Genomic DNA, 19,401 nt, shown 5'->3' on the forward strand with positions numbered 1-19,401 from the left:
TGTTCTTACTTGTGTAAAAATAAGTATATAGAATGATAAGCTTGTGCAGCATTGTCAGGACAATCTGAACTCAATTATTTTATAGGCCATCTGATTCATCAGTAACTGAACATTATCTGAGATAACATTTTACCTATGTATGATTAATGAAATGGTCATTATTTGGACCTAGATGCCATCAGAATGTAACATGAAAACTTTGGACTGCTCCATCAAAATCTGCTCTTAATGTTGGTGAGGTTAAACACAAAATGATTTTGACCTAAAGTTTTATTTAATATTTTTTTTATTTAATAACAAAATTCCATCAATTTGAATGATGTAATCTTAAATAAAATTGATTAAACTATCTATATAAAACTAAAATCTATTCAATTCTATTAAAAACTAAAACTTTGTATGCCATTCAAAATGATGGCATTTTGTTATTAAATTGAAATGCGTACATTTACAAAATAGGATCAAATATTTAAGTGCATGACTGTTTCGGGTTCAATAATTTGCACTTAACCCTCTTTTTCAAACAAAATAAACATACAAAAACATAAATTGCATATACAGCAATGGCTAGACATATTTAAAAATGAGTTAATTAACAATTAATTTACAAATTGTGAGATTAAATCATTTCTGTGATAATCGAAAGCATACTATGCTGTCAACACAATTTAACAAAATTTAAATCTGGATCATTCCTTTAAATACCATAGAAAACTACCTTGAGTTTTACTAGTGGCTCAATGTGATTTTAGGATTGCTAACATTTACTCTTTCCCTTAGAGTTGAATTACTTCAGCTGACTGGGTGAAACATACGGTTGCCCCAAAAAATATTGGTTTGTGCTTGAAATTACATGAGAAAATCAGCTGATAAGGCCAGAAACTCTGCCTTAGTTTCTGGACCAGGTATGACGTCACCCTTGTCCTCTAAAGAGCATACTACGGACCTTGGTTCTGTGTGTTGTTTTCCACCGTGGGCTGCTTATCGGGGTGTAACTATTGATAATGTGTGCAAAAGAGCATTTGCACGTCTCAACAGTCTAATAGATAGTTTTATGGCCATTGAAGAGTCAGTCGTGGCCCTTCTCCATGGTACTATTATCAAGAGTGCACTCACATGAGCCAGAATTTCAACGAGAGGTGCTCTGACAGAAATCAGATACTTTGTGGAAAAGCATAAGGTTGTTATGTTGATTGACTGTGAATCAATATGATGCACCTCAGAAAAAGTAGGCTAATGTATCATTTGGCTCCATGTTCACCTTTTTCTCTGACAATCTAAACTCATGATGCTTTTTTAATAAAAAAAAAAAAATGCTTTGTGACAGTTTTAAATTCTTCGATTTGTTCATGAGGTTGTTTTATTTCTATATCTCAATGTGATGTGAATGTTAGTCATAAACATTTCTGACAAATGACAAATAGACATCCATTGTCAATTTGGGCTCTCCTTTGTTTACATTATTTGTGTTTAATCTGTCATTTATTATCCTTCAAGTCCTTCAAATCATGGATTAAAATGCCTTTTATAGGCAGTATAAATCAAATCAGTTAGATAAAAAGGTAATATATGATTGTTCTCGATAATGAAACAATACAACACAAAATGTTGCATGACATGTCACTATCAGCAATTGAGATTTCAGAGAAAATATATCTTTAAATACATTTAAAATAAAAGCTCTATTGACAGCATTTAAGGCCTACTGTTGATTACCATTGAAAATAATTTCTGTACTTATGGCAGAACAAATTTATGTATATATAGATTTTATTTATTTATATAATTTTATATATATATATATATATATATATATATATATATATATATATGTATATATATAATTTGTAAACATTTTTTTTTTAAAGTTCAGGGGCCATTCTGTGTACAGTACATAATAAATATCTAAAGTACCCGTTCCGAAAATATAAACATTATCTTAATGATAGTTAACTTTTTGAATGATATCCTTTAACTATCCTTAATATTCTGCTCTAAGTAACAACCATACATCCAGATTTCAAACTGCTTTTCCTGAGATCTGAGCAATATTTCCTACTCAGATTACCATGCGATCTCTACAAGCAGAGGTGGGTAGAGTAGCCAAAAACTTTACTGAAGTAAAAGTAGAATTACTTAAAAAAAGAATTAAGTAGAAGTCAAAGTAATAATGTTAAAAATTACTCGAGTAAGAGAAAGAAAGTATCCAATAAATAGAATTCTCAAGTAATTACTTTCACATATAACGTAATTTATGTTTGCTCTCCTATATTCCTGTATATTTCATATATTTCATGCTTGGCCCCTGAAGGGTACCAACTGAGGTACACAGGGCTTTCTCCTGAGGTTATCGAGATCATTTTAAGTGCTAGGGCTCCCTCCACATGGAACAACTCTGGGTGAGATTTTACAGGGCAGAAGAGGACCTCTTCGCCTCTATGAACAGCGCAATGTCTCCTCTACTTCTCCCTGAGTCACCCATGGTGACCTTGTTCCCTAATAAACCTTGTTCCCTGATAAAAGCGGAAAGAGATGCTGCGCTTCATTGCCGCCCTGGGATGCCCCAGGACTGCTCTTCAGAAAAAATACCTGATGACGCACTGGTGACACATCTATTTGTAGCCCAGCCCCAGGTGCATCTAAAGATTACACCAGCCGAGGCTATAAATTCCAGTCAATGTTCATTGACATGTTACACACATATTCACAGCTGGTCACACACATAAGGTTGTTCCCAAAGGGCTTCCAGCGCAGCATCTCGTTCCACTTTATTAGGAAACAAGGGTTACATTTAAGTAACCCGAGACGTTATACTTGATAAGCAATTTGACAACATTTTAGTAAATATTTTCAGTGCATCAAAAAGCGTGCTCGTTAAGATACCAGCAGACAAGATAATCCAGCACAAATAAGTGCATAAAAAGTCACCAAAATGAAGTATTTGAACCTATACCATAATTAAATACAAAATGAGGGGGAACACTGCAAAAAGGTCCACTTAAAAAAAAAAAAAAAAAAAGATGTACTCAACTGGTTCTCCAAAAAACTTGGCCAACTCGATTCTTTACTTCCTTGGGCGTTTGTGGATCTCATCCAGGTAACTTTTGTAGTTCAGTGTTGGAAACACCATTTAATATGTACAGTACATTGCTTACTTGGTTATATTAAAATACCCATAACAAGTGGGAATAGACATTATTCGCTCTGGTCAACTAAGTGTTGAAGACAAACAGCATATGTTGGCTTTTCCTCTGACAAATGATAATGTGGTCAATACATGGGTGACAGGCATCACTTTAAGTGCTCAAAGTGCTATTGTTTGAAAACTGACAGACTGAATAGATGTACAAGAGTCTTTCACTGAAGGAGCTTTTCATTGTGTTGGGCTGAAGGAACGTCCTTTTTCTCTCATTCAGAATGTGAAAACTAAAATCTGTGGTTATTCATTTTTACAACAGTCCTCTCTCAAAATGTGCTTCTTTTGCTGTGAAGAGAAATACCTGTACATATTATAGAAGGTTTCCTGAAGATTCAGACTATGTTCAGAATAGTATACCACTTCGCTAATTGTACTATTTCTGCAGTATTGTTGCCTTCAAATCACGTACGAATTATATAAAATAAAAACAAATTATGTTTATTATAACCTAAAACCTTTTTTAGGTCGATTTATTATATACCTGAAATAGGTTTATTGGTAGATATAATTGGAAATAACTAGAGGTAGACTGATATATACAGAATACAGCTCTGGAAAAAATGAAGAGACCACTGCAAAATTATAATTGTCTCTGGATTTACTATTTATAGGTATGTGTTTGAATAAAATGAAAGTTTTTGTTTTATTCTATAAAGTACTGACAACATTTCTCCCAAATTCCAAATAAAATATTGTCATTTTAGATCATTTATTTGTAGAAAATGACAACTGGTCAAAAAAAGTATAACTACTAATATTATAACTTAGGAAGAGTTCAGAAATCTATATTTGGAGACTATTTAACCCATCTGGTAGGGCCTATAAATGTTTTTCATTAGTTCTTAAGATTTATTCTAGAATAGATTTTTTTATATTCAAGTCCCTCATTTCATCTGTTGTTGTTTGCTCAATTGGAAACATTTTTGTCTCAGATCACACCCTGGTGTGTTTAGAGGTGTTGCCACATACGGAGAAAAGGAAATCATATAGTTGGTGCTTTAATGTATCCCTTTTCCAAAATCCTGAATTCCAACAAATGTTAAAGGCTTAAATCAATGTTTATATGGTGACCAACTGGTCCTCAGTACCCTCTGTGGGCATGGCTTGGGAGGCACTTAAGGCGGTTCTTAACTCTTTCCCCGCCAGCGTTTTTAAAAAAAGTTGCCAGCCACCGCCAGGGTTTTTGACGATTTTCGCTAAACTTTAATGGCCCGCAGAATATTTTCTTAGAATATTTTCAGAATATATGAAGATGCTATATATCAAAATAAAGATCTGAGCCTCTGCTTTTAGGCAAAAAAAACGATTTTATTTTATCTTCATTTGTTCTTTTTTTATTGCCACTTGAACAGAGGTAGGTTTTGTCAAAAACAACATTTCGGACAAAAAGCTGAGAAAAAGGCATTTTTATCAAACAAGTGCTTTAGTATTAGTATGGTGTTCCACTTCACGTTTGAGACGATCGCAGTCTGTTTCTTTGATCAAAGAGTTGCGTACTCTTTCAAAACATGCTTGTGGTCTTCCTTACCGTATACCACCTAAAACACGGATACCCGGAAAATTACGTGTTTGGCGGGGAAGCGTTTTTTCATAAAACCCGGAAAATTCCGTGTTTGGCGGGGAAAGAGTTTAGGGCCGGATCATACAGTATGCCTCATTCACCAAAAAATCCAAAGCACGAGAACTTGTGGAGTTGGAATGGAATATTAAAAGTGCCAAGGCAGAGCTGAAGCTCCAAATGTCATCTGATCGCCTCAGAGAATTGAACCGATTGAAATACAGATATAACACTATTTCATCGCGGAAGGTGGAGTTTTGGCTATTCGGGACAAGACAGTCATGCTTTGAGTCGGTGGACAAAGCTTTTGGCTAGATATACAAAATGAAGAGGGTCTTTTTATACCATTCCCTCATTGAAATTTTTTAAAGAATTCAATCTTGATCTATATAGTTTCACATCTTCATCTACTAATGAGGATATTAGAAATGTTGTGGAACCATTAGAACTTTCTAAACTGATGGCTGAGTAAAAAAATTATCTTGATTCTGAGATTACCTTGGAGTAGCTTGGCCAAGTAATTAAGGCCTTGCCTACAGGCAAGGCTCCGGGGCCAGATGGCTTTGCCACTGAGTTTTTAGATCTTATGCTACAGAATTGGCTGAAGGGCTGAAGTGCCTGGTACCAATGAGTATCCTTCATATGGTGGAGCCACTGAAGCACCTCCAGTGGGGTCTTGATATGGTCTTGTATGATGTTAGTATGACCGGGAAGAGGAGAGAACATGTCCGCAAATTCTTTTTGCAACGTGGCCACCTCCGTGAGCTGGGATGGTGAGAGGTGGTCTCCATAATGGACCGGGTGAATGGACCGACCTTGAACTTAACCTCCAGCCTGAGCTCCGGATCTACTGTCGCCATGGACAGGGGGACCGCTTCTCTTCATAATTTTAGGAGGTTGAGGTGATAAGTTTGACGTGCTCCGCCTCTATCCATTCGTGTAACCTCAAAGAGTAATTGGATAATTTTGAGCTTGACGTGGGGAGCAATACAAGTAATTTGTTTCCCGGTGCTGGGTACCCCTATTATACAGCCAGCTTTATGTCTCTTGAGCTTGGAGCAAATGTTGTTGTGACAACTGACCCAGTATGTGTAGATTTGCTCGAAGATCAAGGATATATTGAATTTCATTTTTGCTTAGGGAAGGCTTGTGGGACCTCCCTAACTGCAAATAATAGGGGTTCCAGCCATTTGTCCCAAGTTCTAGTGTACTCATGCACAAACTTGCAAATCATATTTTTCAGGGTTCGATTAAATCAGTCCATCAGTTTGCGCTGGTGCGAATCGATTTAATCCCCAGCAATTCATAAAGTTTGAATGGTGTGCTTGACATAAACGTTTTGCCTTGGTTGATGAGGATTTCTTTTGGAATCCCCACCCTGGAGATCATTTTGAAGAGTTCCTCCACAGCACATGTTTGCTGAGATGTTGCAAAGAGGCACTGTGTCCGGATATCGCGTTGCATAATCCACCAGGGCTAATACAAACCGATATCCACGTGCTGACCATTCTAATGGCCCGACAAGGTCCATACCAATGCTTTGAAAGGGGTAGCGGTAACGGGTGCAATGGCGCTCTTGGGGTGGCTGGTGGATTTACCAACTGACATTTGCGGCATGCCGCACACCATCAGCATACATCCATGCAAATGCCCCGCCAATAAAAGCAGGGCATAAAACGGTGCAGTTTTCTTTCTTGTCCTAAGTGACCCGCCATAGGATTGTGGTGAGCCGCCTGGAAAAGTGATTCACGATGACTCCTGGGGACTAATAACTAGGTTGTATATTCATGGGTTTGAGTGTCCTGCATCACTCGATACAACTGGCCCCATATAATTGAACAATATGGATATGGGGGGGGGCGACGTCAAGCTGGAGCTGCTGGCCATCGATTACTCTCACTTGGTCAAAGGCGTGTCTCAGTGTTTCGCCACGTGACTTGTTCTAGAGGGAAATCCTCCTCCGGGAACTCCCTAAGGACGGGCATGTCGGAGGATTCTCCTCGTGTGTCATTCTGACACTGAACAGACATGGGTGGCCCTGGCTCCACCTCCCTATCCATCGCGACAAGATTTTGGTTTCTATATAATTTATATAGTTTATATAATAATCTTTTAAACCCCGGCCAGTTGGTTCCCAGAATCAGTGGATGGGTGAGGCAGCCACCACTCTATGCTTTACTCCCCAAAATTGAATAACGGTGGTCACTACTGGATATTTGTGAACATTCCCATGCACACACCTTGTCATGTTCTCTGTTGTCTTTTGTTTTTGTGCTTTTATGTTGAAGTTTAGTTTAGTTCCTGTTTCCTGTTTGGTTTTTGTAGTCTTTTGTAGTTTCATTTTATGATTGGTTTTCCCCTGATTAGTTCTCATTCCCTGATTGTTTCCCCAGGTGTTCCTTATTCCCTTGTTTGTTCCTTTTGTGTATTTAAGCCCTTAGTTTTCTTGTTTGCTTTGTTAGTTCTTGCATGTGTTATTATGCTCTGTGCCAGGTTTCCTTTGTTTTTCTTTGTTCTGAGTTTTCTTTATGTTTGTTAAATAAACAGCTGGACTTAGATCCTCATTCTCTGCCTGCTTCGTCACAGAAGAACTAACCACATTATGGATCTAGCAGCCCTCAGAATTCTCCTCCTCAGGCAAGAGGAACGTCCAGTTGAGGATCACGTTCGCAAGTTTTTAGAGCTGGCAAATTTAGTGGACTACCCAGAATTTTCCTTGGTGGTTTTCTTCAGGGCAGGGATCCTCTCTGGACGCTCCTCAAGTTCATGGAGGAGACTCTACGAGTTAGCGGCTCGCCATTCACTGTGGGTGTAGAGGCTGAGGGCTTTACATCTCCTCCCACTGTGGTCACCCCCCAGACTTCCATGGCTTGTCCCCCCATGCCTGCCACGGCCAACGAGCCAACGCCCACACCTGCCACGGCCAACGAGCTGGAAGTCTCGTCCGTCCCAGAGCCAGCGTTGCCAGCCTCGTCCGTCCCGTTGCCAGCTTTGTCCACCCGGAGGAGGAGGAGAAGGGGAAAGGCTTCTGCTCCCCAGTCTCCGCCTGCCACGGTCAGCGAGCCAGAGCCCATGCCTGCCACGGTCAGCGAGCCAGCGCCTGTAGCCTCGACCGTCCCAGAGCCAGTGCCTGTAGCCTCGACCGCCCCCGAGCCTCCTAGGGCTCTGCCTCCCGAGTCTCCCAGAGCCCACGACTGCCATGGTCAGCAAGCCAGATCCCACACCTGCCACGGTCAGCGAGCCAGTGCCTGTAGCCTCGACTGTCCCAGAGCCAGTGCCTGTAGCCTTGACCACCCCCGAGTCTCCCAGGGCTCCACCTCCCGAGCCTTCCAGGGCTCCACCTCCCAGGGCTCTGCCTTCCGAGCCTTCAAGGGCTCCGCCTCCCAGGGCTCCGCCTCTCGAGCCTTTGACGCCTCCAAGGCTGTCTCCTCCTATGGAGCCAGCAGCGACTCAGGTCGCTGCGTGCCACTCACATCCCTGGCAAGCTCAACGTCGTAGCGGATGCGCTATCATGACAACGCCTGCCCGGCGGGGAGTGGAGGCTTCACCCCCAGGCGGTCCAGCTGATTTGGGAACGGTTTGGCAAGGCCCAGGTAGACCTGTTTGCCTCCCAGGAAACCTCCCACTGCCCGCTCTGGTACGCCCTAACAGAGGCTCCCCTTGGGACAGGCAGCTGGCACACAGCTGGCCCTCGGGGCTGCGCAAGTACGCATTTCCCCCAGTGAGCCTTCTTGCACCGGTGCTGTGCAAGGTCAGGGAGGACGAGGAGCGAGTCACATTAGTGGCCCCCTACTGGCCCACTCGGACTTGGTTCTCGGAACTCAGACTTCTCGCGACAGCTCCTCCCTGGCGAATTCCCCTGAGAAAGGACCTGCTCTCTCAGGGACGGGGCAGGCTCTGGCACCCACGCCCAGACCTCTGGAACCTCCACGTCTGGTCCCTGGACGGGATGCGGAAGAGCTAGCCGGCTTACCGGCGACCGTTGTGAATACAATTAACCAAGCCAGAGCCCCCTCTACCAGGCACCTTTACGCCCTAAAGTGGCGCTTGTTATGCAGATTGGTGTTCTTCCCGAACTGAAGACCACGCAGAGATGCGCTATTAGGTCAGTGCTCCTGTTCCTACAGGAGAGGCTGGACAGGAGGCTGTCCCGTCCACCCTCAAGGTGTATGTTGCCGCCATTGCCGCCCACCACGATCCTGTAGGCGGCAAGTCTTTGGGTAAGCACGACCTGATCCTCAGGTTCCTGAGAGGCGCCGGAGGTTGAATCCCTCCCGGCCAGGCCTAGTTCCCTCCTGGGATCTCTCGGTATTCTTGGCAGGACTCCAGAGACCCCCTTCGAGCAGCTTGAATCAATTGGACTCAGGGCCCTCTCTCTTAAGAGCGGCCATGCTGATCGCTTCGCCTCTATCAAGAGGGTCGGGGACCTGCAAGCGTTCTCTGTCAGTGACACTTGCCTAGAGTTCGGTCCGGCAGATACGTCTGTGATCCTAAGACCGCGACCGGGCTATGTGCCCAAGGTTCCTACCACACCATTCCGAGATCAGGTAGTGAACCTGCAAGCGCTGCCCCGGGAGGAGGCAGACCCAGCCCTTTCATTGCTATGTCCAGTGCGTGCCCTGCGCATTTACCTGGACCGCACACAGAGCACCAGACGCTCTGAGCAGCTCTTTGTCTGCTTTGGGGGATGGCAGAAAGGGAATGCCATCTCCAAACAGAGGCTCGCCCACTGGGTTGTCGACGCCATCACACTGGCTTATCACACCCAGGCTGTGCCCCTACCCTTGCGGGTCCGAGCTCACTCAACAAGGGGTTTTGCGTCCTCGTGGGCACTGGCCAAGGGCACCCCCCTAGCAGACATCTGTAGAGCCGCGGATTGGGCAACACCCAACACCTTCGCGAGGTTTTACAACCTCCGTGTTGAGTCAGTTGCGTCTCGTGTTTTGTCAGGTCCGAGCCCGTAGAACTCGGTAACACGTAGACCGACCGGCCGGGTGGATCGCTTGCGTCCAGCGCCCTTTTCTGACGTCAAGGTTAAGTAGTGCGCCTTTTTTCCCAGGGCGCCTCACTCTGAGTCGGGACCTTGGTCGATTGCTCCCCAGCCCTCCGGGTCCGCGGTTCAGTGGAGGAACTCGCCGACCCAAGCCACTGCGGGTACCCTGATGGCTACCCTGTACTGGTATAGGTGCTCTGTAGGTAAGACCTCCTGCTAGGACTCCCCCTGTGTGTATTTCCACGGTTCTGTCCCCTTACGAGCGGACCCCCGTGTCTCCCTTAGGCAGTTACAGCTGCCCCGGTCGCCGTGCTGTAGCAACTCCCCCCTTTCGAGGCTGGATCTACCACCGCACCATACTTTCCACACGAGCCCTAAGGCGGCCGTGTGGCGTGTCTACCACTTTTCCTCCCCAAGAAAAAGTGCAGGTGTGGTCTCCGCAGGGTCTGGGTAAGACCCCTTCCCTATATGCGTGTAAGGGCCCGGCCGTGATTGCTCTATGCGAGAAACATAGAGAGAAAAGAGGCCCAGCCAGGCTGGCCCATTCCCATGTTGGCAAACATCGCCTTGTTCCCCTCTCAGGGTAACTAGAAGGATCCCGATGTTCGTATGGGGCATTGGGGAAGAGTGCGTGCAGCCGGGTACAGGCGATGCGTGGCACTGGATGAATCCCTGCCCGCCTCTGTATCGGCAGTTCACGTACACGGTTCAGCACATGGCAAGATTGGAATGGGTCCCCTAGTGTCGCTTCTCCGACACAACGTGGAGAGAGCGACAGAAGGGGAACGTTTGGTTACGTATGTAACCTCCGTTCCCCGAGGGAGGGAACGACACGTTGTGTCTTTCCTCCGCCATGTCGCTGAACCGAGCCACTGTTGTGGCCGGACCATTTCCGGCTCCTCAGAAAAATCCTGACTAAACTTCCGTATTTGCCCGGTCGCCGTGCTGTAGCAACTCCCCCCTTTCGAGGCTGGATCTACCACCGCACCATACTTTCCACACGAGCCCTAAGACGGCCGTGTGACGTGTCTACCACTTTTCCTCCCCAAGAAAAAGTGCAGGTGTGGTCTCCGCAGGGTCTGGGTAAGACCCCCTTCCCTATATGCGTGTAAGGGCCCCGGCCGTGATTGCTCTATGCGAGAAACATAGAGAGAAAAGAGGCCCAGCCAGGCTGGCCCATTCCCATGTTGGCAAACATCGCCTTGTTCCCCTCTCAGGGTAACTAGAAGGATCCCGATGTTCGTATGGGGCATTGGGGAAGGGTACGTGCAGCCGGGTACAGACGATGCGTGGCACTGGATGAATCCCTGCCCGCCTCTGTATCGGCAGTTCACGTACACGGTTCAGCACATGGCAAGATTGGAATGGGTCCCCTAGTGTCGCTTCTCCGACACAACGTGGAGAGAGCGACAGAAGGGGAACGTTTGGTTACGTATGTAACCTCCGTTCCCCGAGGGAGGGAACGACACGTTGTGTCTTTCCTCCGCCATGTCGCTGAACCGAGCCACTGTTGTGGCCGGACCATTTCGGCTCCTCAGAAAAATCCTGACTAAACTTCCGTATTTGCCCGGCTTAAATACCCGTATCGCGGGGCGGGTATGCAAATACTGACTGCCAACTCTCATTGGCCCTTTTCAATAGGTCAGAGGTGAATATCGGCGCTCAAGAGAGACCCCTAGTGTCGCTTCTCCGACACAACGTGTCGTTCCCTCCCTCGGGGAACGGAGGTTACATACGTAACCAAACGATACTTTTTAAATCTTCTAGTGGCATAAAATTTACAAATGTACAAATGTACACATGTTCACCTCAGTGGCTTTAAGGTACTTTTAAATTCACCCAAAGAGACAGACTCTTCATGGTTTTATTGGATTTTGTTTCATTAAGTGGTTTACATTTACAGGTAATCGTTTTCTGTTTTGGTGTTTTTCTAGATGACTTGAGTGGAGAGAGTGGTGGATTACAATGAGCTAGAGAGTAAACCCCAACTTGCCAAATCGTGGCCTGATAACCTTCTACCGGGTCAACTTGTCCTACAGTGCCAATGGACCTGTAGTCCTCAAGAACCTCACAGCAATGTTCAGATCCAGAGAGAAAGTGAGTCCAGCACAACATGGTGAAAACCTGAAAATAGGCAATTTAGAAATGTTATGAAAAATCTGAATGAAAATCAGGCAATTTTTAATTTGTGAATGTATGGCCTAGAAATGTCATGGAAATTAATAAAATCCTTAAAATTCAAAGAATATTCCTAGAGTGAATATTGATGTTTCTAGTTACTGTATGCTCAGCACTAAAATATTTCATAGGTTAGAAATTGCTCTTCGGTATCTCTATAAAGTCTTTCAAAATTTTCATTAAAATTAATAGAAATCAAACACGTGCTTCTTGATTGAAATTAAATGAGAAATGTTTTCTTTTGCTTTGAGCAGGTCAGAATTGTAGGATGCACTAGTGCAGGGAAAAGTTCCCTGATATCAGCGCTTTCCGTCTGACAGAGCCAGAAGGGAAGATCTTTGTAGACGGTGTGTTGACCTCTGAGATCGGCCTTCATGACCTCCGTCAGAAGATGTCCTTCATCCCACAGGATCCGGTTCTGTTCACTGGAACCATGAGGAAGAACCTGGACCCCTTCAGCTAGCACTCAGACCAGGACCTGTGGAGCGCTCTGGAGGAGGTACACATGTGCACACACTCACTGTAATACAAATAGGTTTATATAGGCCCAGTTTACACCTGGGATAACCATCCTTCTCAGGTGATCTGTGGTCAATATGTGGTCCGCCTCAAAATCCGAGGGGAAGGTCTCTGATTTTGTGAGACCTGTGAGACTTCAATCAAGCAGTGCAATTACGGAATGGTGTTTAATATGACAATGTGTAATTAAAGATACACAAATTTTGTCATTTGTAATAAGTGGAATTTTATAAAAGAATAAATTAAATATGCCATCAAATTTGTTGATTGTATAGACTTATTTATTAAAAATATTGTTAGAATCAATTATTGCAGCAGAACACATTTGAAGAAAGAAAAATATCTTGGCTCACTAGGTCCTTAAAGTGGATGGTGATTAGATCTTTGAAGCTCCAAAAATCACAGACAGTCAGCACAAACGTCATCCATACTCCAGGGGTTAAATTAATGCCTTCTAAAGCAATACCGTTGCTTTTGGTGTGAAAAAGATCAATCATTCATTAATTTTAACTACAACCCACTTCTGGTGAGAGCGCTGAGTTTATGTGGTGTGATATATTCGTGTTGGCACGTTGCGGGCGTAATCTCAAGTTCTTCTCTCGGTTGAGACATCCAGGATAGGCACACATATGTACCATTGTCAGGGTTCCCACACATCCTGGAAAACCTGGAATTTTGCAATGCAGTTTTACAGTCATGGAAAATTAGAAAAATACTTAAATGTCCTGTAAAATCATTATTTGCCCTGAAAAATATTTCGGTATGAATAAACGGTTTGCGTTGCTAGCAAGGTTTTCTTTACATGTACAAAAACATGGTAACGATCAGGACTCGGAATAGGAGTCAAATGTTCAAATTCGTATAATTTTGTCTTTGGCGGCTGCGCATTGTGAAACCACATCAATGGTTAAGGGCGCTTACACCCTCATGATTGATTACAGCAGTGGCCAATCACGTGCTTGGCTACAGCAGCGCCTGCACAGTGAGAAGCAGCATTCATGAAAATTATCATTCATAAACAAACTGGAAGACCTGGTACATGTACCGACCGACTGAATGAGAGGGGCATGTTGTTTTTTTGGCACCATTTGGAGTAAATTCTAAATTCTGGAGTAAAAAACCATTTGGATAGGCTGGTTTGAGTATTTCTGTAACTGCTGATCTCCTGGGATTTTCACACACAGCAGTCTCTAGAATGCCAGCTGAGGAAGTTCAACCTGCCACCAGTGCTGCTGATACAGTTCTACACAGCAGACATTGAGTCTGTTCTATGCACTTCAATAACTGTCTGGTTTGGTGCAGCTACGAAATCAGATATTAGAAGACTACAAAGGACAGTTCGGACTGCTGAGAGGATTATTGATTCCCCCTTAAATAACTGTACACTTCCAGAGTGAGGAAAAATGCTACAAAAAACACTGTGGACCCCACTCACCCAGCCCACTACCTTTTGAACTGTTGCCTTCTGGCCGACGCTTCAGAGCTCTGAGAACCAGAACCGTCAGGCACAGGAACAGTTTTTTCCCTCAGGCTATCCATCTCATGAACAGTTAAAATTGCCCCATTGAGCAACAATTATGTGCAACACACTGTTTAGTCTTTTCTATGTTATCCATCACATCTACCTCTTCTGCCATTTCATTCCTCAGCAAAAAAAGAAAAAGAAATTGCACTGTACATAACAGATTTGTATTTTGCACTGTACGTAACAGATAATATATTTGTATTAGAATTGCACTATGTATGTGTATGTGTGTGTTTAATAATTTTTTTTTATTAGCTATGTCTTGGTGCTGTTTTTTTATTGTTGTTGTATTGCTGTGCACTGAAAGCTCCTGTCACCGAAACAAATTCCTTGTATGTGTAAGCATACTTGGCAATAAAGCTGATTCTGATTCTGATAAAGCACCAACTATATGATTTATTTTTCTCCGTATATGGCAATATCTGTAAACTCACCAGGGCGTGATCTGATACTAAGATGTTTCCAGTTGAGCAGTCAACAACAGATGAAATGAGGTACTTAGATTAAAATAAAATCTATTATATATCTATATATCTAGAATAAATCTTATGGATTGATGAAAAGAATGTCTCCAAATATCTGTAAGACCAAGATTTTTATGATCCTGTGAAGCATAAATGTTGCTCTAGGGGGCTTACACACTATTGCTTCAAAATGATCAAGGGCTGAGTCCATTAATAGATTAAAGTCTGCTCCCAATATTATATCATGAGGGGTGCCAGCGGCACGCAATATCCCTCAAGACCTATAAAAAAGCCCTTATCATCAGTAATACGTGCGTAAATATTAGCCGAAATCAACCTTTGCCCCTGAATTTCTGCTAAAACTATTATGACTCTTCCTAATTTATCTTTACTCTGTTTGAGACCTTTGAATTGTAGATGTTTATTATCAATGCAATGACTCCCCTGCTCTTACTTGAGCCAGCACTAAAGAAAACATGCCCACCCCATAACTTCCTTTCAGTTTCCTGCAGGAAAAGATGCATTTCTTGGAGAAAAACTATATCATATTTCTTACGTTTAAGAAAAATAATAACCTTCCTTCTTTTTATGGGATGCCCCAACACCCCAGATAGCAATAAGTCGGCGGGCCGCTGGCGGTGCTCCGGCGGCAGTAGAAGCGGCAGAATGGCGATATCGCAAACACGCTTGACGGCGCACCGCCGGCGGCAGCCGCTTTTTAAAAGCGGCAGCCGCCTTCCTACCGCCTTCGTTCCGCGGCCGGCCCGCTGGCTATCCGCCGTTCCGCCGCCAATATATTGAAGGCGGGCCATCGGAGGCAAACGCTTTTTCCGAGCTGATCTGCATGTACATGCATATATATATGTATATATATATATATATATTTATAGCATGCAGTTTATCAAGAATAATGATTGATCAAACCAGACAAATTTCCATTTGGCGTTTTAATTCCACATTTCAAAGTACAGTAACTGTCATTGAAACAAGATGTCAGATCACTGAAATATAAATAACAGAAAAATACAAACATTATATACACACACACACACACACACACACACACACACTAAAGAACATGCAGGTTTCCAATTCAATTTTGGTAAAAAAAAATAATTTTTAAAAACACTATTGTAACACTTAAAATAATTGTTAATAATATAAAGAGGTCAGCTCTGCGATGAAAAGAATTACCAGTAAACATAAGCAATGAGGATATTTGGTACCAAATAAAGTGCAGGATACCAAATAAATTGAGGTATAACATCATATTTACAAGTCATTTCTAACAATAGGTTAAGTGGTAATAATTTAGAGTAAAGCTCTGGAGTAGAATATACCATTATAACTGCAATGCTGACCTGTGGCACAAGGATTTACAAGCTATATTTAACAATAGAATAACAGTTAAGCACTGTGACAGAATGAAAGTAGAATTTTTGGTACTAGTTAATGTGCAATATCAAGTATCAGAGGTATGAAATAGGATTTACAAACTATAATAGAACCGTTAAGCACTGACGGAATGAAATAAGCCAATACTAAAGTCACGGTAAGTAGAATATTTGATACCAGATAATGTGCAAATATCAAGTATTAGATGTATAATCTAGGATTTACAAGCTATATTTAAAAATAGAATAGTTAAGCACTGTAACAATGAAATAAGCAGCAAATTGTATATGAAATAATTGAGATCTTTGGTATCAAGGAATGTGCAGGATAACAGGTATAATATACATTTTGACATTCAACTTACACATGACAACAAGTGGGAATAAATATAATTAACAGCAGAAAATCTGGCTGTAGAGAACACAGCCAATCAGAATGTCTGGAGAGGTTGGGGACTGCGTGGCGTAGTGGGCTAAGAATCACCGGTTTTCCCCGACCTCCAGCATGAGGCAGTGCAAATTGGCATATCTTCAGTGATTCCTCGTGCGCCTGTATAAAAGGACAAACCATCCCATATTCATCCAAGGAGCAGCCCTCAAAGCAGGGTCACGAGAGAGAAAAAAAAAAAAAAAAAGCAATTTCCAAAGTGAACTGTGTGGATTGGGTGAGTGTAGTCTGACACTTTTAGCAGGCTTTTTTAGGGGTCTTGATGTTACTGACTGCAGGATAAAGAAAGGGTTCCAGTTGTCAGTGATGCTGGGGTGTCAGTAGTCAGCCTAGGTTTAAGGGGTCGGCTGTGGGTCCCTCTCAGCTGTGCGGCGCCTTTTTCCACCTTCATGTTCAGATGCTCCTTTCAGGTAACGCGTAACGTTAACGTGGATCGCCTCATCAGTGGCATCCTGGGTTGCCGGGTTCTTCCGGATGGCTACTGTAGAAAATAAAGATCTGTCATTCCATTTGAATGGCATAAGGTCATACACACAAAATCTTTTTTGGGTGATCTCAGAAATTTGGCCAGAAATGATCTGGGCCTGTCTCACTCAGCGGATCGCAAAGCCGAAACCCTGTGAGCTCACTCAATTTCCTTTTATGGCCTGTTATGTTGAGCAGACTCGGAAAAACCCTATCCAGAAATTCCACCATATTTGACCATCTGCTCGTTTAGGAATGACAAAAATTTGGACGTTGTTCTGTCGATTAATATTCTCTGAATCTTCCAACTTTTCCTAAATGCGTTCCAAGTGTGCCCTGGTCACCAGATAATTGATACGTTTCTCCCACCACTCTTGTAACCACCTCAGTGAATTTCGTCTCCATGGCAGTGATCGATCGATGTATGACAGCAAGCTCCTCCAAGTCCGCAGCGACTTTCGTCAGCTTTGCCGACATGTTCATACATTTTCGCCGAATTTTCTTTTCCCGAATTTACTCCCAGGCTTTCGGCATGCTGCTCAGGGGCTTCAGCACGTAAGTGTTTTTTAATGTCTCCAGAGCCCGAGGATTTTGAATTTTTTGACAGATTGTAACAGTGGCAGCTCCCAGTGAACACACTACACTTCGCTCTCCTTTCACTCCCATTCAAACGCATCTGAATGCAGCAGAGCAGAAACGTAAGCTCATGTGAAGAAATGTCTTACAATACTGCGTACCAAAGTTCAAGCTTGGTGAACTCTTATTGTGTTCAAATAGCTGGATGGAGCACCATTCCGAATGCAGGGTTCTCGATGTGTGTTTTTAAAGTTTTTAACTACGTTTGGTGACTTGACACAGCATCATAAAAACACTGATTATGACGCAACCAAAGTGAGATGCCCCAAAAATCATGTGTACATACACGTGTCCTTATAAAAGCCTTTATAATAAGTCTATTTCTGACTAATTTACAAATTAAATTGCTAAATAAATTGAGGTGGACTGTAAATCAATGATAGGCTTATGTTTAATAATATGGATGTAAATAATATGTTGACTTGTAAAGACAATTTTTGTAATGCCTAGTCAATGCTTTACTCGTCTCCCACAGAATAGGATCTTTTATAAAATGGTCCAGCAGACCGGAAAAGCAGAAGCAGCCACGCTGGTCCAGACCTTCAAACTGGTGAACAAAGTACTTGAATGTAGTGACCCCCTGCTTTAGCGTAATTCTGATGTGAATCTCCCATCCATGTCATTCGGTCTGATCACTGAATACATGCCACATGTACCTGTGCCAGATAGCCACAATACATATCGTTTGAAAGAGCCCAAGCCTTTGTGCTGTCAGTCAGTATTAGTTTCCCCCTCCTCAGCGGCATGTTGTTCTGCCATCGGATCATGTTCCTCTCCGCCTCCTTCAATCGGTTAGCCCATTCTGTTAGCCAGTCCCTCTGGAGATGGCAACTGGGGCCTTCAAGGACACATCTACCTGATATTAGACCACTCCGCCTTTGTGCACTTTGAATACCGGCTCAAACGAGAGTATATCTGATAGTGTGTCCAACTGTTTGTCGGCCATGCTTTGTGCTGTTGGGACTTTTCTTCGTCTATCTACGGGGGTGGGGTGGGAGTGGTTAACACCAGATGCTTTTTCTTCTTTTGTCTTTGCACTCATTGTTTGCCATGGGTGCTTTAAAATACAATAAGAGGTTTTGATTACTGCATATAATGATATTAAATAAGAGGGGACTTTTACTTCCATTCAGCCATCTGCATTCCATCCCCTGTGTTTTGAAAAGCATTGTTGGGGATGGTTTGGGAAAACCGTGATACCTTTCATCCCTTTCCAGGTCTCATTAAAGGGTCACAAGTACATTAGTGGTTTTCAACTGGTTTTGTTCTAGGATCCAGATTTGACATTGGACATCATGTGGTGACCCAGCATGCTACCAAAATTGTTAGTCGTACAAATGTTACTGCATAGTCCCAGCAATGTGCAAAATGATTAACAGGATAGTTCACTCAAAACTCTAATGGTGTTCCTAACTTGTATGACTTTCTTTCCTCCTTGAAAAGGAGATGATAGGCGGAATGTAAGACTTCCTTTAATTGAATGGAAAAAAGATGCAATGGTGCCTAATGAATGGTGACTGAAGATCCTGCCTAACATCTCCTTTTGTGTTCCACGGAAGTAAGAAATTATGTCATATGGGTTTGGTGTGTAAACAATGTCATAATATTTGTTTATGAGTGAAACATCCCTTTAACAGGACATTGGCTGAATAGGAAATTTTACAATTTTGTTAATACATGAACAGCAGTGATTGATTTACGTGTTAACCCATTTTTAATCAAATCTGGTCCTATTTTCTTTAACCTTGTGTTGTAATATTTGTTGTTTACGAGGATAAAGGAATATCATACAATCTTTCTTTGATGGCATCTGGGTCAATGAAATGACACTTTTTTCCCTAGGTCTATTAAGTTATTAAAAAAATACATTAAAAGTGCAATTCAAACAAAACAATTATTTTAATGCACCTCTACTTTGAACATGTTTTAAATTTCTGAAGTCATTTTGGACTTTTTCTTAAAGTAAAAATATCTCATTAAAGTCTGAATTTCTAAAAAAAAATATCTGTTGGTTTAAGTAGT

The sequence above is a fragment of the Xyrauchen texanus genome, chromosome 13 (genome assembly GCF_025860055.1).
Source record: "Xyrauchen texanus isolate HMW12.3.18 chromosome 13, RBS_HiC_50CHRs, whole genome shotgun sequence".
Lineage (NCBI taxonomy): Eukaryota > Metazoa > Chordata > Actinopteri > Cypriniformes > Catostomidae > Xyrauchen > Xyrauchen texanus.